Source organism: Pinus tabuliformis, chromosome 1_2 (assembly GCF_031772625.1).
Source record: "Pinus tabuliformis cultivar Carrire ecotype Pingquan chromosome 1_2, CPIR1, whole genome shotgun sequence".
Classification (NCBI taxonomy): Eukaryota; Viridiplantae; Streptophyta; class Pinopsida; order Pinales; family Pinaceae; genus Pinus; species Pinus tabuliformis.
Genome location: NC_142298.1, coordinates 680,898,497 through 680,913,732, shown reverse-complemented (window position 1 = coordinate 680,913,732; position 15,236 = coordinate 680,898,497). Strand labels below are relative to the sequence as shown.

At 40.3% G+C, this 15,236-nt stretch overlaps 2 pseudogenes; one reads left to right on the top strand and one right to left on the bottom strand.

The window, feature by feature from the left end:
• Nucleotides 1–2,388: 2,388 nt before the first annotated feature.
• On the bottom strand, nucleotides 2,389–3,234 carry LOC149207532 (putative disease resistance protein At5g66890; annotated as a pseudogene).
• A 48-nt stretch (nucleotides 3,235–3,282) lies between these two features.
• Nucleotides 3,283–6,158, top strand: LOC149207531 (uncharacterized; annotated as a pseudogene).
• The last annotated feature ends 9,078 nt before the right edge of the window (nucleotides 6,159–15,236 follow it).

The following is a 15,236-nucleotide window of genomic DNA, read 5'->3' as shown; positions in this document are numbered from 1 at the left end:
CATAAATTGAGGAACAATGACAACATGGTAATGGGAAAATCTAAATAAGATGCAGAGATGGTTAACCTTTTTTTTGTTTCCTCCCACGGTTGATGCTGGCAATTTTTTTGACATGATGAATATATTGGACTTTGCTAATAAATCATCTGAGCTATTTAGGTTGTCAAATTATTATGATGTTTATATTAGGATATTTACATGTTTCTAGATGATATGAGATATAATAATAAAATACATATTTTTGTAGTTGTCTTTATTACATTATGTAGATTATGATCTGAATTATATATATTTTACACAAAAACCAAAAACTCACTGCATTCAAACTCTTAATATGGAATCTACATAGATGTCTACTTTCCTCTCATGCATCAAGGAACTTACAATTCTACAGCATGTGGGGATCTACAAAGAAACACATAGAATGATAAAAGAGGGTGTATTTGCAAAGAGTTCGTGAGTTATTGTATCCAATTCATTCATAGCCTAGCAACGTATCTGAATTTAGCTAATGCACAAAAGGAAAATAGCCCACTTACACAACCTTCACATTAACATTGGTGACTTAGCTTTATAAGTTTCTACATAACTGGACCATCTCCAAATGACTTCAAACACGGTCCAGTAAAACCTCTAACCTTCAGCAAACTTGGCAATAAAGGCTTTTTCAAATCACACTCCAATCAAATTTCTAACATCCCCCACCTATGTTAAAGGAAACTATTTGAGCATCATACAATTAATCCTTGAAAATAGCTCCCATTTCCATGGTAAACTCTCCTCCTTTCAAGGCATAAGCAACTGCTTCTTGCAAACTATCCTATCTCGAGATGCCATATCTAGGGCCAAGTCTCACATGACATCGTGTTGGGAGAAGTACAACTCAAAGGCACTTCCATAATTGATTTCTTGACTCCTACAGGCCCAATTATCAAAACAACAATGTATAAGATAGAGGAAGCAGAGGTCAGAGAACTTGAACACAACAACCAGAAGAAAATAAACTTACTTGAGATTACTTGTTAAATTTAACAGATTTCTACTTGCAAGCTCTAGCAAGATGACAAAAGCATCATGCCACTTCATCTTTCGCACATAAAAACAAATATTTAATTTTGCATCCACATAGATTTTTCTATCCTTTGGAAATGACCCTAGGTCTAAGAATCACTCTCGTGCTTGCTCGTCCAGTACATTAATACTGGCTTATAGGCATTTGAAAAGCCCTTCTTTGTCCAGGACATCAATATTGGCTTCTAGGAATTTGAAAAGCCCTTCTTTGTGATAATCTGATATTGATTCTCCATTTAACAGTTTCTTCTTGGCACTCTCCCACACTAGACGAGGCCCACGATGCAAAGAGCTTCCTATCACCTTCAGAGTAAGTGGAAGACCTTTACATTATGTTTGCACCTGTCATGTATACAACTATAAGTATAAGAGTAACTTCTATCGGTAGAAAAACCAATCAAACACATATTTTGTTGTTGAAGCGTGAACTAATATGCTTTAAAGTGCAATCACAACGTTTGTTTTATGGGTTATGAACATGAATGTAATGACTACTTGGCAGTAAAGGATTTTTCAAATCACAATTATCAAAATCATAACGTTCACGAATCTCAAAATGCTTCTCTATTCACAAAAATAGGCATAAAAAGGAATACATAGCATTGGTGGTGGTCTAGTGGCAATTTGAAGTTGTTATTGTGACGATAACTAGAGTCCCATTTAAAAAAAAAAAACTTATAATCTAATATAAATAGAACATTATCATAACACATCAAAACTACAAACCAAATTTTGAAATTTTTTACACACATCGCCACCCATTAAAAATTTGTCCTTGCTCACTTTTGTCCACACGTTGAAGTGAACTTTTAATCTTAAAACATAATATTTAAAGTTTAAAAACATAATATTTAAAGTCATTTACTCTTAATACAATATTTAAAAGGTCCTTAATGTTAAGATCACAACTAGACACCCTACTTTTACCACGATGAGGACTTTAGTTACACACTTATATTCTTTACGACTATTTATTTAGCTATACTAGCAGGACTAGACACACTACACAGAAACTTTGGATAACTAATTTATGAAGGGCCAATAATGCCAGTGGAACATGGATAACATGTTTGCAGTGTGCACTCGTCCTGATCCTGCACAACAGAAACCTTGCCATGATGAGCGCAAGTCATAAACTGAAAATTTGTCCAAAAAAGATACACTTCGATGTAAAAAATATGCATTGCTAACATTGAAGAGTCACCCATATGAGGATCTGCTAACATTGAATAGACACCCATATGAGAATCAAATGTTATTAAAAGGAAACTTTATTAATAGGAAACTTTAAGCTTATATCTTGATATCTTACCAGTCTACTTGCACTTGGCATCATGTTTAAGAGAGATCTTAACCATCCAGCCAATCCAAGCTGAAGTGTGCTTCTACAATTTCAACTCTAAGATCCATGGTAGCAGAACAACTCTTCAAACGATTCCATTACTGCCCAATCTTCTCATCACATATAACATGCTTTAGAGATTTAAGCCCTCCAACTGATTTAGGCAGCTTCCTCAACCGAGAACACTCTCTCATGTCAAGCTCCTCGAGTTTCTTTAGCTGCCTTATTTCCTCAGGAAGTTATTTCAAGAACTCACATAGAGAAATGTCTATATATTCTAGCTTCCCAAGTTTTCCAATAGATGATGGAAGCTCTTTCAGACCTAGACATGCATATATTCTTAACATTCTTAAATAACTGAGCCTCCCCAAATCGTCAGGTAACTTCCGAAGAAGGTTACAGTTAGTGATAGACCACTTTTGAACTGAAGACATGTCACAAATTCCAAGGGGCAACTCCTCCAAATCACAGCAATGATCCATGTTAAAATCTAGCATTATGGGAAGCTTTAGATTCGACTAGATGCCATTGAACCTGGGCATATTTCCAAGCCCTTCACATAAGCTCAAATATAGCTTCTCTAAGTTTTGTAAGACTTTACTGTGCTCTTGAAGTGAGGGCACAATCAACCTCTCCAAACAAATAGTCTTGAGTTGAGCGAGTGATGATAGAAATGGCATACCCTTCACTGTGGCTCTCTTGGACTCGTAATTGAATACTATGAGGACTTTCAATTTTCTAATTTTATTCAAAAACGATGGAAGAAAGTAATTGCTTGCAGAAAAGAGTAAAACCAAAGCCTCCACCTCATGAAAATTCATCTTACACCACTGATACTCTTCCAATTCTCCTGCATAGGTAAACTACAAATGCCAAGTCCAATTACAAAAATATACATTGTGAGACACTTCACATCTTTTCTGATATGTTCGATATTAAGCACCTACAACCAGAAATTGGTCGTTAATTAGTTCATGCAGATCATGGAGTGATAATCCAATTTGTGAAGATGGAATTTTTTTTTACAAAAACAAATAATTTTCTCTCAATTTGATTGCTTAGCACCCCTAAGAAGCAAAATTAGTGAGCATTTTGTCTATAAATGAAAAATGGAGAAAAAGCATCCTGGACACATCATTAGCTATTTAAAAAACTTTGAGATCTCTCTTCGTTAAAAAAATTGACACTGGCCTACAACCCTCTATCTCAAGGAGTAATCCCACTTAAACTTGGGATCTTGTCAAGGCTCCAGCAGTTGTGGATGACAGATTGTAATTTAGTAGGAGAAATTCCAGAGTCAATAGGAAATGTAACAGATATGGTGCATTCAGACCTCTCAGAGAATCATTTGACGGGCAGGATCCTTAGAAAATTGATGGCCCTTTCAAACATGAAAGATATGATTCTATATTATAACAATTTATCTGGACCAATTCCAGACAATATCAACAATCTTAAGCGGCTTGTGAATTTGGATCTGTCTATCAATGAGCTCAATGGAAGCATCCTTATTGAGATTGGATATTTGAGAAATGTAGAGACACTGCAATTAAACAACAACCATCTCTATGGATCTATACTCTCTGGGCTTGATAAGCTTACTAATTTAGTCCACCTCAAGCTTTTTACCAACAAGCTCACAAGACTAGTGCCCCCAGGAATTGGGATGGTTTCTAAACTTATTGAGTTTGATGTATCAACAAATGAGCTGTCAGGTCCTCTTCTGCAGAATGTCTGTGCAGGTGGAGTACTGGTAGCTTTTATTGTATATGATAATAAGTTTAATGGCAGACTGCCTGGGTCTCTAGGAAATTGTCCTAACCTAACCGTTGTCCGAGTAGAGAATAACCAACTAAGCGGTGAGGTTCATTTGGGACTATGGAGTTCTCCACTCCTTGGACAATTATCCTTGACAAACAACACCTTCCAGGGCCAAATTCCTGCCCAAATCACAAAAGCAACCAATCTGTGGGCTTTGGAGATATCATACAATCAATTCAGTGGAAGTATTCCCTCTAGCATTTCACAGTTGTGGAATCTCAGTAGCTTTTTAGCCAGTCACAACAGTTTATCAGGTACTATTCCAGGGGAACTTACTAAATTATTGTCACTGCAGCATCTTTCACTTGACCACAATATGTCAAATGGGGTACTCCCTATGACAATAATATCATGGAAAGAGATTTCTCAGCTTAACCTTGCAAACAACAACCTCACAGGTTCAATTCTCGCATCTCTTGGGTTGCTGCTAGTTCTTAACAGCGTTGACCTCTCAAACAATTTGCTTTCAGGGGAAATACCCCTTGAATTAGACAATCTCAAGTTGAGTTTTCTTAATGTGTCTGGAAACCTCTTGTCTGGCTCTGTCCCTATTGGTTACAATAATCTGGGATATGATGAAAGTTTTCTTCGCAATCCTGGCCTGTGTGGAGGTGGGCCATTAAAGCTTCCTTCATGCTTCCAACAAAAAAAGGGATCTGAGAATCATCAATACAGGGTATTGATTGCGGTTATTGTTGTGGTGGTCATACTCTGCTTGATTCTTATAGGTATCCTGTGTAAGACATACAATAATTTTTCTCAAGCTAAATCAAAGACACTCTCTTGGAAACTCACACCCTTTCACAGGCTGGAATTCGACGAATCAGACATTTTGAAGAGATTGACAGAAAATAATGTTATTGGAAGTGGAGGTGCAGACAAAGTGTACAAGTTGACACTGGGAGATGGCACTATTGTTGTTGTGAAACAGAACCGGAACAACAGGAAACTGCAGTTGGGCCAAGACAAGGAATTTCATGCAGATGTGGACACTTTAGGGAAGATTAGGCATGCCAACATTGTCACGCTGCTTTGTTGCATCTGTAGTTCAAATTCTAATATGTTAGTGTATGAATACATGCCAAAAGGTTGCTTGTATGAATGAATTCATAATTTTGAAGGGGAAAACCTGGATTGGCCTACTCGTTATAACATTTCTATTGGTGTTGCTCAGGGTCTATCCTACTTGCATCATGATTGTTCCCCTGTAATAGTACATAGTGATGCTAAATCATATAATATGTTTTTGTATTCTGAATGGGATTTTGGTTTGGTTAATTCGGTGGAGAAGATGAGTTAGGAGAATGTCATGTCAGTAGTTGCAGGCTCATATGGCTATATTTCCCGAGGTAAGACTTTCCAGTTAAACGGATAATGCTATGATATATATGTTTGTATTAATGAAATGTGTCAATATAAAAAACACAATTCTAGCCAACTGATTCAATTTATTTATATGTGTGCAGAATATGCTTACACCCTCAAAGTGAATGAGAAGAGTGACATATATAGCTTTGGTGTGTTCTTGTTGGAGCTTGTGACTGGAAAGAAACTCAATGATGTCCCATTTGGAGATGACTTGGGTATTGTTAGATGGGTTCATAATCAAATTAACATTGACATTAACATAGTCCTGGATTCATGCATAACAAACTTACATAGAGAAGAAATGATGCTGATGTTAAGAGTGGCTCTACTATGCACTAGCACTCTACCCATAAATAGGCCTTTCATGAGGGAAGTTGTGGAAATGATGCTTCTCTGTAACCCAGATGAAGAAACTAGGAAGGCGGTAGCTGCCACTTTGTCTCCCCATCTCAAGAGGAATCCTAGTGCTTTTACATCCAACTCTACATATGCTTTCTCTTCTGCACACAATAGCATATATCCTTTCCAGGGAAATGATTTGGGTTTAGACGTGTGACCATTATCTTTATTATATCACCAATATCGGAAGCATTGTTCAGTGGTTCTCTTTCCCTTACTGGACTGCAGGAGCATTTGATTAATACAGTTGTACGAGATATAATTGGTTCTATTGGTTTGTTCCAAACCGGAAACGCGTCTACCCTAATGGAAGCATTTCATTATTTCCTTGCATAGAAGCATTTGGGTTCATACAAAGAATAGGACCACTAGGTCTTTAGCAAATACATCATGATATCAGTCCAATTTAGTAACAACTCACCATAGGACTAGAATCTAAGAGTCTCCGTATCCGCACTAATAGGAGTTGTTATATTGTAGCATAACTTTCAAAATAAACAAGGCCCATAAACTCCTGGTGTTACATCTCCTTGGGTTAGGGTTTTGTTTGTTTAGGGTTTTCTCTTATTGTTTAATAATAAAAAGGCCCTTAAGCCTCATTGTAAAGTAGTTCAAAGGCATGTAGCCACCACATCTCTTCTCAGAGATAAGCTACCATCACCCGAAATAGTCTTATTTCCATTCTGTTTGTAATCATATTTCAGTGTTTGATATTAATGAAATGAAGTGTTATTTCTATTGAATCTTTGTATTTATGGTTATATTTGTAATTTATTGTGTTCCTATTTAAATCCGGATCAATTGTATCAGAGTGGTATTCTCTTTCTCTATTTTTCTTTGCATGTCCCCAACAAGGTTGAGATATAAGGAGTTAGGGCTTGAACTGGTCGAACCTTTGCAAGACCAGCCTCGCAAATCTCGATGGCCTCCCATGGCGGATGAAAATAAAGATGAGGGGGTAGGATATCCTATCAAAATCTTGCTCGAGGAAGCCCTCGAGCGACAAAGGAACGTGATGATGGACAACTTTGCCCAGATCCTTCAGCAGCTGCCCAGAGGTGACGCATCTACTTCCAGCAGCTACTTTGGAAGCACCACACCCTTTAAGGTACAAGTTAATTTGACATTCCCATATTTGAGGGTCAGATAAATGCAGATGTTGTAGATAAATGGTTAAATCTTCTAGAAGGATATTTTTTCATTCATGATTTTTCTAGTTGGGAAAAGATCACCTTTACACTTCTCAAAGCAGCTCCCCACGTCAAGGACTAGTGGGAAACCTACAATGAGAAGAAAGATGAAAGTACAAACTCACTGTTTTCAGCCGCACCCACTTGGAACCCGTTCCAGGATGCCATCAAGGAGTAGTACCACCCTGTCAGGAGCTGTGAGGATAAATACATAAAGTGGACAACACTACAACAGGGAAGGGACAAAGATGTGTTGAAGTTTACCAATGTTTTTCATACCCTTCGCACAAATTTTGGTATCAAGGATTCTAAGAAGCATTTGGTTCTCAAGTACCTCGGTTGCCCGCACAGGTACATCCACAACGAGATGGAATTCCTGGACACATCCTCACTCAGCACGGCATACCGATATGCGGTCAAGATTGAGGAAAAGTTTAAATAGAAGAAGCGAGACTTTGGATATGTAAATCTGAAGCAAGGGAAAGGTGCCCCCAAGCTGCAGAACAAAGGACAAAGCCAAGGCGAGGTGGCCTAGGACAACCCACCAAAGCCACAAGAAAAGAACAATGCCGCGAAGCCGAAGAAGGACACGGGAAAGTGGTGTTAGTTCCATATGATCTCCACTCACAACACAAGTGAGTGTCGGGCCAAGCAGTCACTAGTGGCCGAGATAAAGGCTTCGGAATCAGATGCATGTTACGACTCTAAGTCAGAACCAGACAAGGGGAATGACAAAGGGAAGCAGATTATCGATGCGGAGCCCAACGCCACTGTTGCCACCATGAAGATCCAGAAGGAGGAACCAAAAGATCCAGAGGAGGAGGAGCGCCACTTCCACTTCCAGATGTGGGTAAAGGGTTCCCCGCTACAGTTCATTGTCGATAGCAGGAGCCAAAATAACCTCATGTAGGTAGAGGTCATGAAGCAGCTAGTCTTTTCAACCACAGCACATCCACAGTTGCACACCATTGGGTGGCTTCACCAAGGATGGGATCTTCGCGTGAGCCAACAATGCTACCTTCCATACAACATCAAGCCCTTCACGGGTGAGGTGTTATGTGATGTTGATCCCCCTGATGTTTGTGATGTATTACTGGGCCAACCATACTTATGGAAGCAACATACTGTGTATGAGACAAGGCCTCATGCTGTTATTGTTACTTTGGGAAATACGTTGTACAGGATACCAGAGGTAGCACTGCCTATCACCATCTCTTTGTTTACTACAAAACAATGCAGTAAGCTCATTTCCAAAATCAGGAAATTTTTTTTCCTGATGATATGCCCTTAGGGAAAGAAGAAGACGGTGGCCACGACCTCCAGATAGGGCCCCTCTGCATGACAACAACAGATGGACAAGGTCATGGAGGAGTATGAGGAAATCTTCACCTCCCCCACATGGGTGCCTCTGCATTGTCAGGTCAAGCACTCCATCGATCTGACCCCAGGTGTGCCACTGCCCAATGGACCAATCTATCGGTGCTCAATTATAGAGAACAACGAAATCAAGAGGCAGATTCAAGAGCTGTTGCAGAAAGGTCACATCCGTCCGAGTTCATCACCCTGTGGGGGGCCCGACCGTGTTGGTATAGAAGTAGGATGAGACTTGGAGACTCTGTATTGACTACCGGGCGCTGAACTATATCATTGTCCGGAATAGGTACCCGATCCCACGGATTGATGACCTTCTGGACCAACTGAAGGGGGCAAAATATTTCAACAAAATCGACTTGAAGTTCGGCTATCACCATGTACTAATCCAACCCTCCAATGTGTGGAGGGGCAGGGAGAATGATGGGATACCTGAGCTTGAGTAGAGCAAAGGGATGCGTCTGGGGAATCAGAGGCTCTATCCTAAGTGTGAATTGTAGAAATACTTGGAGATTCATATGCACTAAAAGCAAAGGAGTGAGGAGGATTTGTCATACCCGTGGAAAATGCATACCCTATAGCCGCCCGAGCTCTCGTCAGAGGTGGAGAGGGTGGCCGAAGTGGAGCTTTCCCACGCTTCTTCTTTGCCTCTTTCTCGAGTGCCTTGCTTGCTTCTGCAGGGACCTACTATAGCTGATCTTCTACCTCCATTTCGGTCTGTGACTGGTCCTGAGGGTTTGAAATGCCCGAATATTTTTCAAATGACCTCTAACCCCCCTTGTTGATCAAGGGGCAATCCCTGAATATGTGGCCTACCTTGTGGTATCTTCGACATCTGTAAGGTACTCCTTCGTAATCCAACAACTGTTTCTGAGAGTATGTCCTCCATTGAATGGTGATATACTCCTGTAAATCCCCTCTAGTGTCCATATGCACTAGAATCCTGGCATAGGCCATCTTTCCTATGGAAAGGTAAGACTTATGGAACTCCATATAAGTGCTGAGGGAGTTGCCGATGCGGCGAAAGATGTCTTCGGACCAGGAATGAAGCGAGAGCCCCGGTAGTCTAATCCAGATTGGGTCGACCCGTATATGCTCTGTTTCCAGGTTGAAAAGTGGTGTCCATCTCTTCAGAAGGACAAGAGCATGCTTAAAGTGCCAGAATGACGATAAGACCCAGTTCGTGTGGTTAGGCCTAGCAAACCTTAATGCGAACCAACGTCTCACAAAGGTCTACACCGTGGGTATATCGGCCTAGTGATGTCCCCAAACCTCAGAGGCCCATAACTTTAAACGGGCCACATAGTAGTTTCGGCCTCGAATTCTTCCAACCAAAACCCTATCTGCGAAATCCATTATTTCTCCTAGCTCGATGTCCTCCTCGAGCCTGAGAATGATGTCTTCTACTTTAGATCTGAAGCACCTGGATTTCTTGTGAGGTCTCGCTTCAGCAGTTGTGTCCTCTCGAAGATCAGAGCTATCCCCAGAGATAGGAGGAGGGGAAGGGACAGAGGGAAGGGCGTCCGATAAGGGAGGGATGTTTGAGAAGCTACTGGATGGAGTTGCAGATGAATGCAGCGTGATCAGGGGTTTAGGGCAACTATGGTGGATGATTTGGGTATTAAAAAGATGTAACCGGAGGATGAAGGGAGGGAGGTTAGACCAACACAAGTATCCATAGGGTTAGGGCTAAGGGATGACTAGGTCGAAGGGTTGTCTGGCAGAATCACCGGGTGGTCCAAAGGGCCCGAGAACGGAGGTAGGCCAATGATAGTTTCATTCAACACATAGCTAAATGAGGTTGAGCCTTCCTTGGTTGTATGCGGGGTCGTCCAAATAGAGCCTTCCACCAGCGGTTCCTCCGAGTAGTCAACAAGATCGAGGTCCATAGCGGTCGGGGAATGCAAATCGCTAGCTGCCTGTGGATAACCGTTGAGGGAGCAGCAACAAGGGCGGGCGAAGGTGTGACCAGAGCTTAAACATCAGACGCGGAGTAGGTAGGTTACAGGCACAGTAACTTGGTAAAAACCTTATTACGGAAGCAGAGACGGAGGATATGGTAGTGCGACCCTCCCTGTCCAGCAGTCTACATGTTCCTGCTATTCACTGCCAGCTGCAATGTAGTACTACAAACATGAGCCTCTACCCGTATTCGCCCTCGCGCTCCATCCTCAGAGCATGGTAAAGCTACTATATGAAGGGTGTGTCATCTAACATTGCATGTTATCCAACAATGCTTCACATTATAGTGAATGACATCAGGTATGAGATATTCCTTGTGTTTTTTTTGTATGAGATGCATGTTAAATGAAACATGGGAATTGTTTGTAGTGTTGGTGGATGATTGGAATATTTGTCACATGTCATATTGTTTATAGCATCAAATTTTGTTTCAATTAGATGATGGCAATTAGTTGAATGCCTTAAGATATTCTTTTTATAGTTGGTAAAAATTGCTTAACTTTTTTTGGGTTGAACATGAAATGTTTCTTCAACCATGGACCATCTAGGTCTGTCTTTTATCAAGTCAAACAACATCTTGTAGCATGTCTTTCTATTGAGAAGAACAAATATTTCTCTTGTTCATAAATGTCCACTTCAAGGATCCCTTATAAAGTAGTCATATCCATCTCAAAGCCATCATAAAAAGAATAAACCCAAATCCATTAACCACCTCCAACAACTAGAAAAATTAAATATCAATGTGAACCAGTTATCATGAAGTATAACCTTAAATCTTGTTTACATGTAACTCACTGGTGGCCAAGCTAAAGGCTTCTGAATCAGACACATGTTCCGACTTTGAGTCAAAACCCACTAAGGGTAATGACAAAGGAAATTTGATCATTGATGTGGAGCCCAATGCCACCGTGGCCAACACCAAAATCCAGAAGAATGGGCGTAAAGATCCAGAGGAGGGGGAACACCTCTTCCACTCATAGATGTGGGTGAAAGATTTACCACTGTAGTTCATTGTCGACCGTGGGATCTAAAATAACCTCATTTTAGCAGAGGTCATGAAGCAATTGGGCCTACCAACAACAGTGCATCCATAGCCATACACCATCGGGTGGCTTCTCCAAGGATGAAATCTTCACGTCAGCTAGCAGTGTCGCTTTACCTACATCAGGAAGCCCTTCATGGATGATGTACTGTGTGATCTTGCTCCTCTTGAAGTTTGTGATTTGTTATTAGGAAAACCATACTTGTGGAAGCGACATGTTGTATATGAGTCTAGACCTTGCTCTGTGATTATTACTTTGGGTAATAAGTTGTACAGGATACCAGAGGTAGCCCCATCTACCACCATCTCTTTGATCACTACAAAACAATGCAGTAAGATCATTTCCTAGACAAGGAAATTTGTTTTCCTTATGATTCGCCCTCATGGAAAGAAGAAGGTTATGGCCATGGCTACCAAATAGGGCTCCTCCACACAGCAACAATAGATGGAAAAGTTCATGGAAGAGTATAGGGACATTTTCGCCTCACCTACATGGGTACCTCTACACTGTCAGGTCAAGAACCCCATCAATCTTACCCCGGGCATGCCGCTACCCAATGGAACGATCTATCGATGCTCTGTTCTGGAGAACGATGAGATCAAGAGGAAGATTTAGGAGCTCATGTAGAAAGGGCACATCAGGTCAAGCTCATCACCCTGTGGGAGCATTGAACAAGATCACTATCTGGAATAGGTAAGTAATCCCACAAATCGATGACCTTCTGGACCAGATCAAGGGGGCCAAATATTTCAGCAGGATTGACTTGAAGTCTAATTATCACCAAGCGCCTATTGAACCCTCTGATGTGTGGAAGACTGCCTTCAAATCTGAGGAGGGCCTTTTTAAAATGATTGGTCATGCCTTTCGAGTTGACGAATGCTCGCGCAACCTTCATGAGATTGATGGACGTCATATTACAACCCTTCACCAATGCATTCATGGGGGTGTGTTTAGATGACATCTTGATCTTTAGCAAGAGTTGGGAAGAGCAGCTGCACCATATTCGATAGGTCCTTCAAATCTTGTGACAACACAAGCTTTGTGCCAATTTGGAGAAATACATTTTTGGCATGACCTAGGTTTAATATCTGGGGTACATCATTGATGAGAAGGTTGTGCATGTGGACCCAGCCAAGATAAAATTCATTCAGGATTTGCCAGCGCCAACTACTCTAATAGATCTCCACAAATTTCTGGGTCTTGCCAATTTCCACTTGGCCTTTAAGTCAAGTCACCAAGGGTGGAGCAAAAGCAAAGTGTTTTTGGTCTGAAACCCAAAAGCAGGTGTTTTCTAAGTTAATGCATCGCCTCTGCTTTGCACCAGTGATAACATTACCAGACCCACAACAACCATTCGAGATTGAGACAGATGCCTTCGACTATGATATTGGTGCAGTTCTTACTTAGGAGGGGCATCTAGTGGCTTACCACAGTGAGACACTTTCAGACACAATCCAAAAGTATCCCACTTATGACAAAGAAATGTATTCCATTTTTCAAGCTTGTCATCAATGGAAGCATTACATTTTGGGGAAGGAAATTGTCATCCACACAAACCATTGACCCCTGTAGTTCATACAGACACAAGGGAAGTTGTAGAACGATCACCATTAGAAATGGTCCACATGCCTGGAAAAATTCCATTTGAGCATTAAGTACAAGAAGGGAAACGCCAATAATGTTGCAGACTACCTCAGCCGCCCACCAGTCATGGCGATGATCACTGTGCTCGACTCCTGTGGGCACGAGACTTCGGGGTGGCCGCATCCTTATGAGAGCGATCTAGAATTCGTAAGCACATACCAAGCACTCCTTTAAGGTAAGAAAGTTCCAAATTGCCACCTCCAAGATGCATTGTTACACCACCTGGGACACATCTATGTTCTTGCAAGCGAGCATTCCAAGATGATTTGGGAGGCACACTACAGTCGGCTCATTGGACATTTCGGAGTAGAGAAAATAGTGGTAGTACTGCAAAAGTATTTTTATTGGCCGAATCTTCATCAGGATATTGGGAGGTACATTAAATCCTACACTGTCTAAGCCATTTCCAAAACAACCATCAATAAGCAAGGCCTATATACTCCTCTGCCTACTGATAGTCGACCTTGGGAATCCATCTCCATGGGTTACATGTCGCGCCTTCCTTCTACTAAGCACGACAACAACTGCATTTTCGTGGTCATCAACAGATTCTCTAGGATGGTCATTATGGCGGTCTGCAAGAAGTGTATCAGAACAAAGGCCACTGCTATTCTCTTCTATAAGCCAATGTGGGTACACTTTGCGATCCCACAGTCCATTGTGTCTGATTGGGACAACAGATTCCTAAGTTCATTTTGGTCAAGTATCTGGTCGATGTTGGATACCAAACTCACTAAGTCCTTGACTTTCCATCCCCAAATTGATGGCCAAGCATAAGTCGTCAACAAGATGATCATACACATTATGCGCATGTGCAACACGAAGTATCCACACACATTGGATGAAAGCCTCCCATATGTCTCGTACAGCTACAACCGAGCTCTTGACAGCTCAACGAGCCACAACCCCTTTTAGGTAGGGCTGAAATTCATCCATTATGTCACATTGATGTGGCCATACCATTTGCAGCTACTCAGACAGATTTGACTCATGTCCAGTTTGAAGCCAACCAGGCTAAAAACTTCATTAAGCGCATTCAAGACATCCGCCAGTAGGTCCATGATATATTGGACAGAGTGAATGTTAAGTACAAGCAATGCCATGATTTCGCACTTGAGTATTTTGCTTTTTGTCTGTAGCATGGTAATAGCATTGGTCAATAGGTAAGCCCACATACATTTTGACATCTTTTTATATGCCTTTTAAGTAATGAAAAAACTTCAACTTAAAAAAAGAAAAAAAAGAAAAAAAAATTATATAAACATTCAAATACAAATTCATTTAAAAAAAAAAATTCTAAAAATAAAATGTATCTATATTTAAACAATATCATCTTATTTTACATCACATAATACATATTACTTAACACATTGATTATAATTTAAAAATAAAAATTAAAAATTAAATAAAATAACACATTGATTCTTTAAAAAATAAAAAAATAAATTAAAAAATTAAAAAAATAAAAAAATAAATAAATTATTAACCAATACGCATTTGTATTCATTAGCACCATCTCATATGCCACACTCTCTCCAATGACTAGAAGTGGTACGCAATTGAAACGTGGATAACTGCACACATCTGAAAGTTGGAATTGGTGCTTGCAACTGGACACCGGGTGGAGTTAGTGTGAGAGTGGTATAAATATAAATATTCCACAGCCACACCATCAAAAATCACATAATTCATTAATATTACCAAAAAACATAAAAATTAAAATAAAAGTTATTACTTAAATACTACTTTAAAAAACAAAATAACAGATTAATTCTAATCTCTATTCTACGCCATGCGCTGTCCAATGACGGTACACGGCGTGGAGTTGGAGTTAGAGTTAGAGTTAGAGTGAGAGTGGTATAGATATAAAAGTTATTATTTAAAATAGTTATTATTTAAAAAACAAAATAACAGATTAATTCTAATGTGTATTCATCAACAACATCTCATACGCCATGCGCTGTTCAATGACGGGAAGTATTACACACATCTGAAAGTTGGAACTGGAGACGGCGTGGAGTTAGA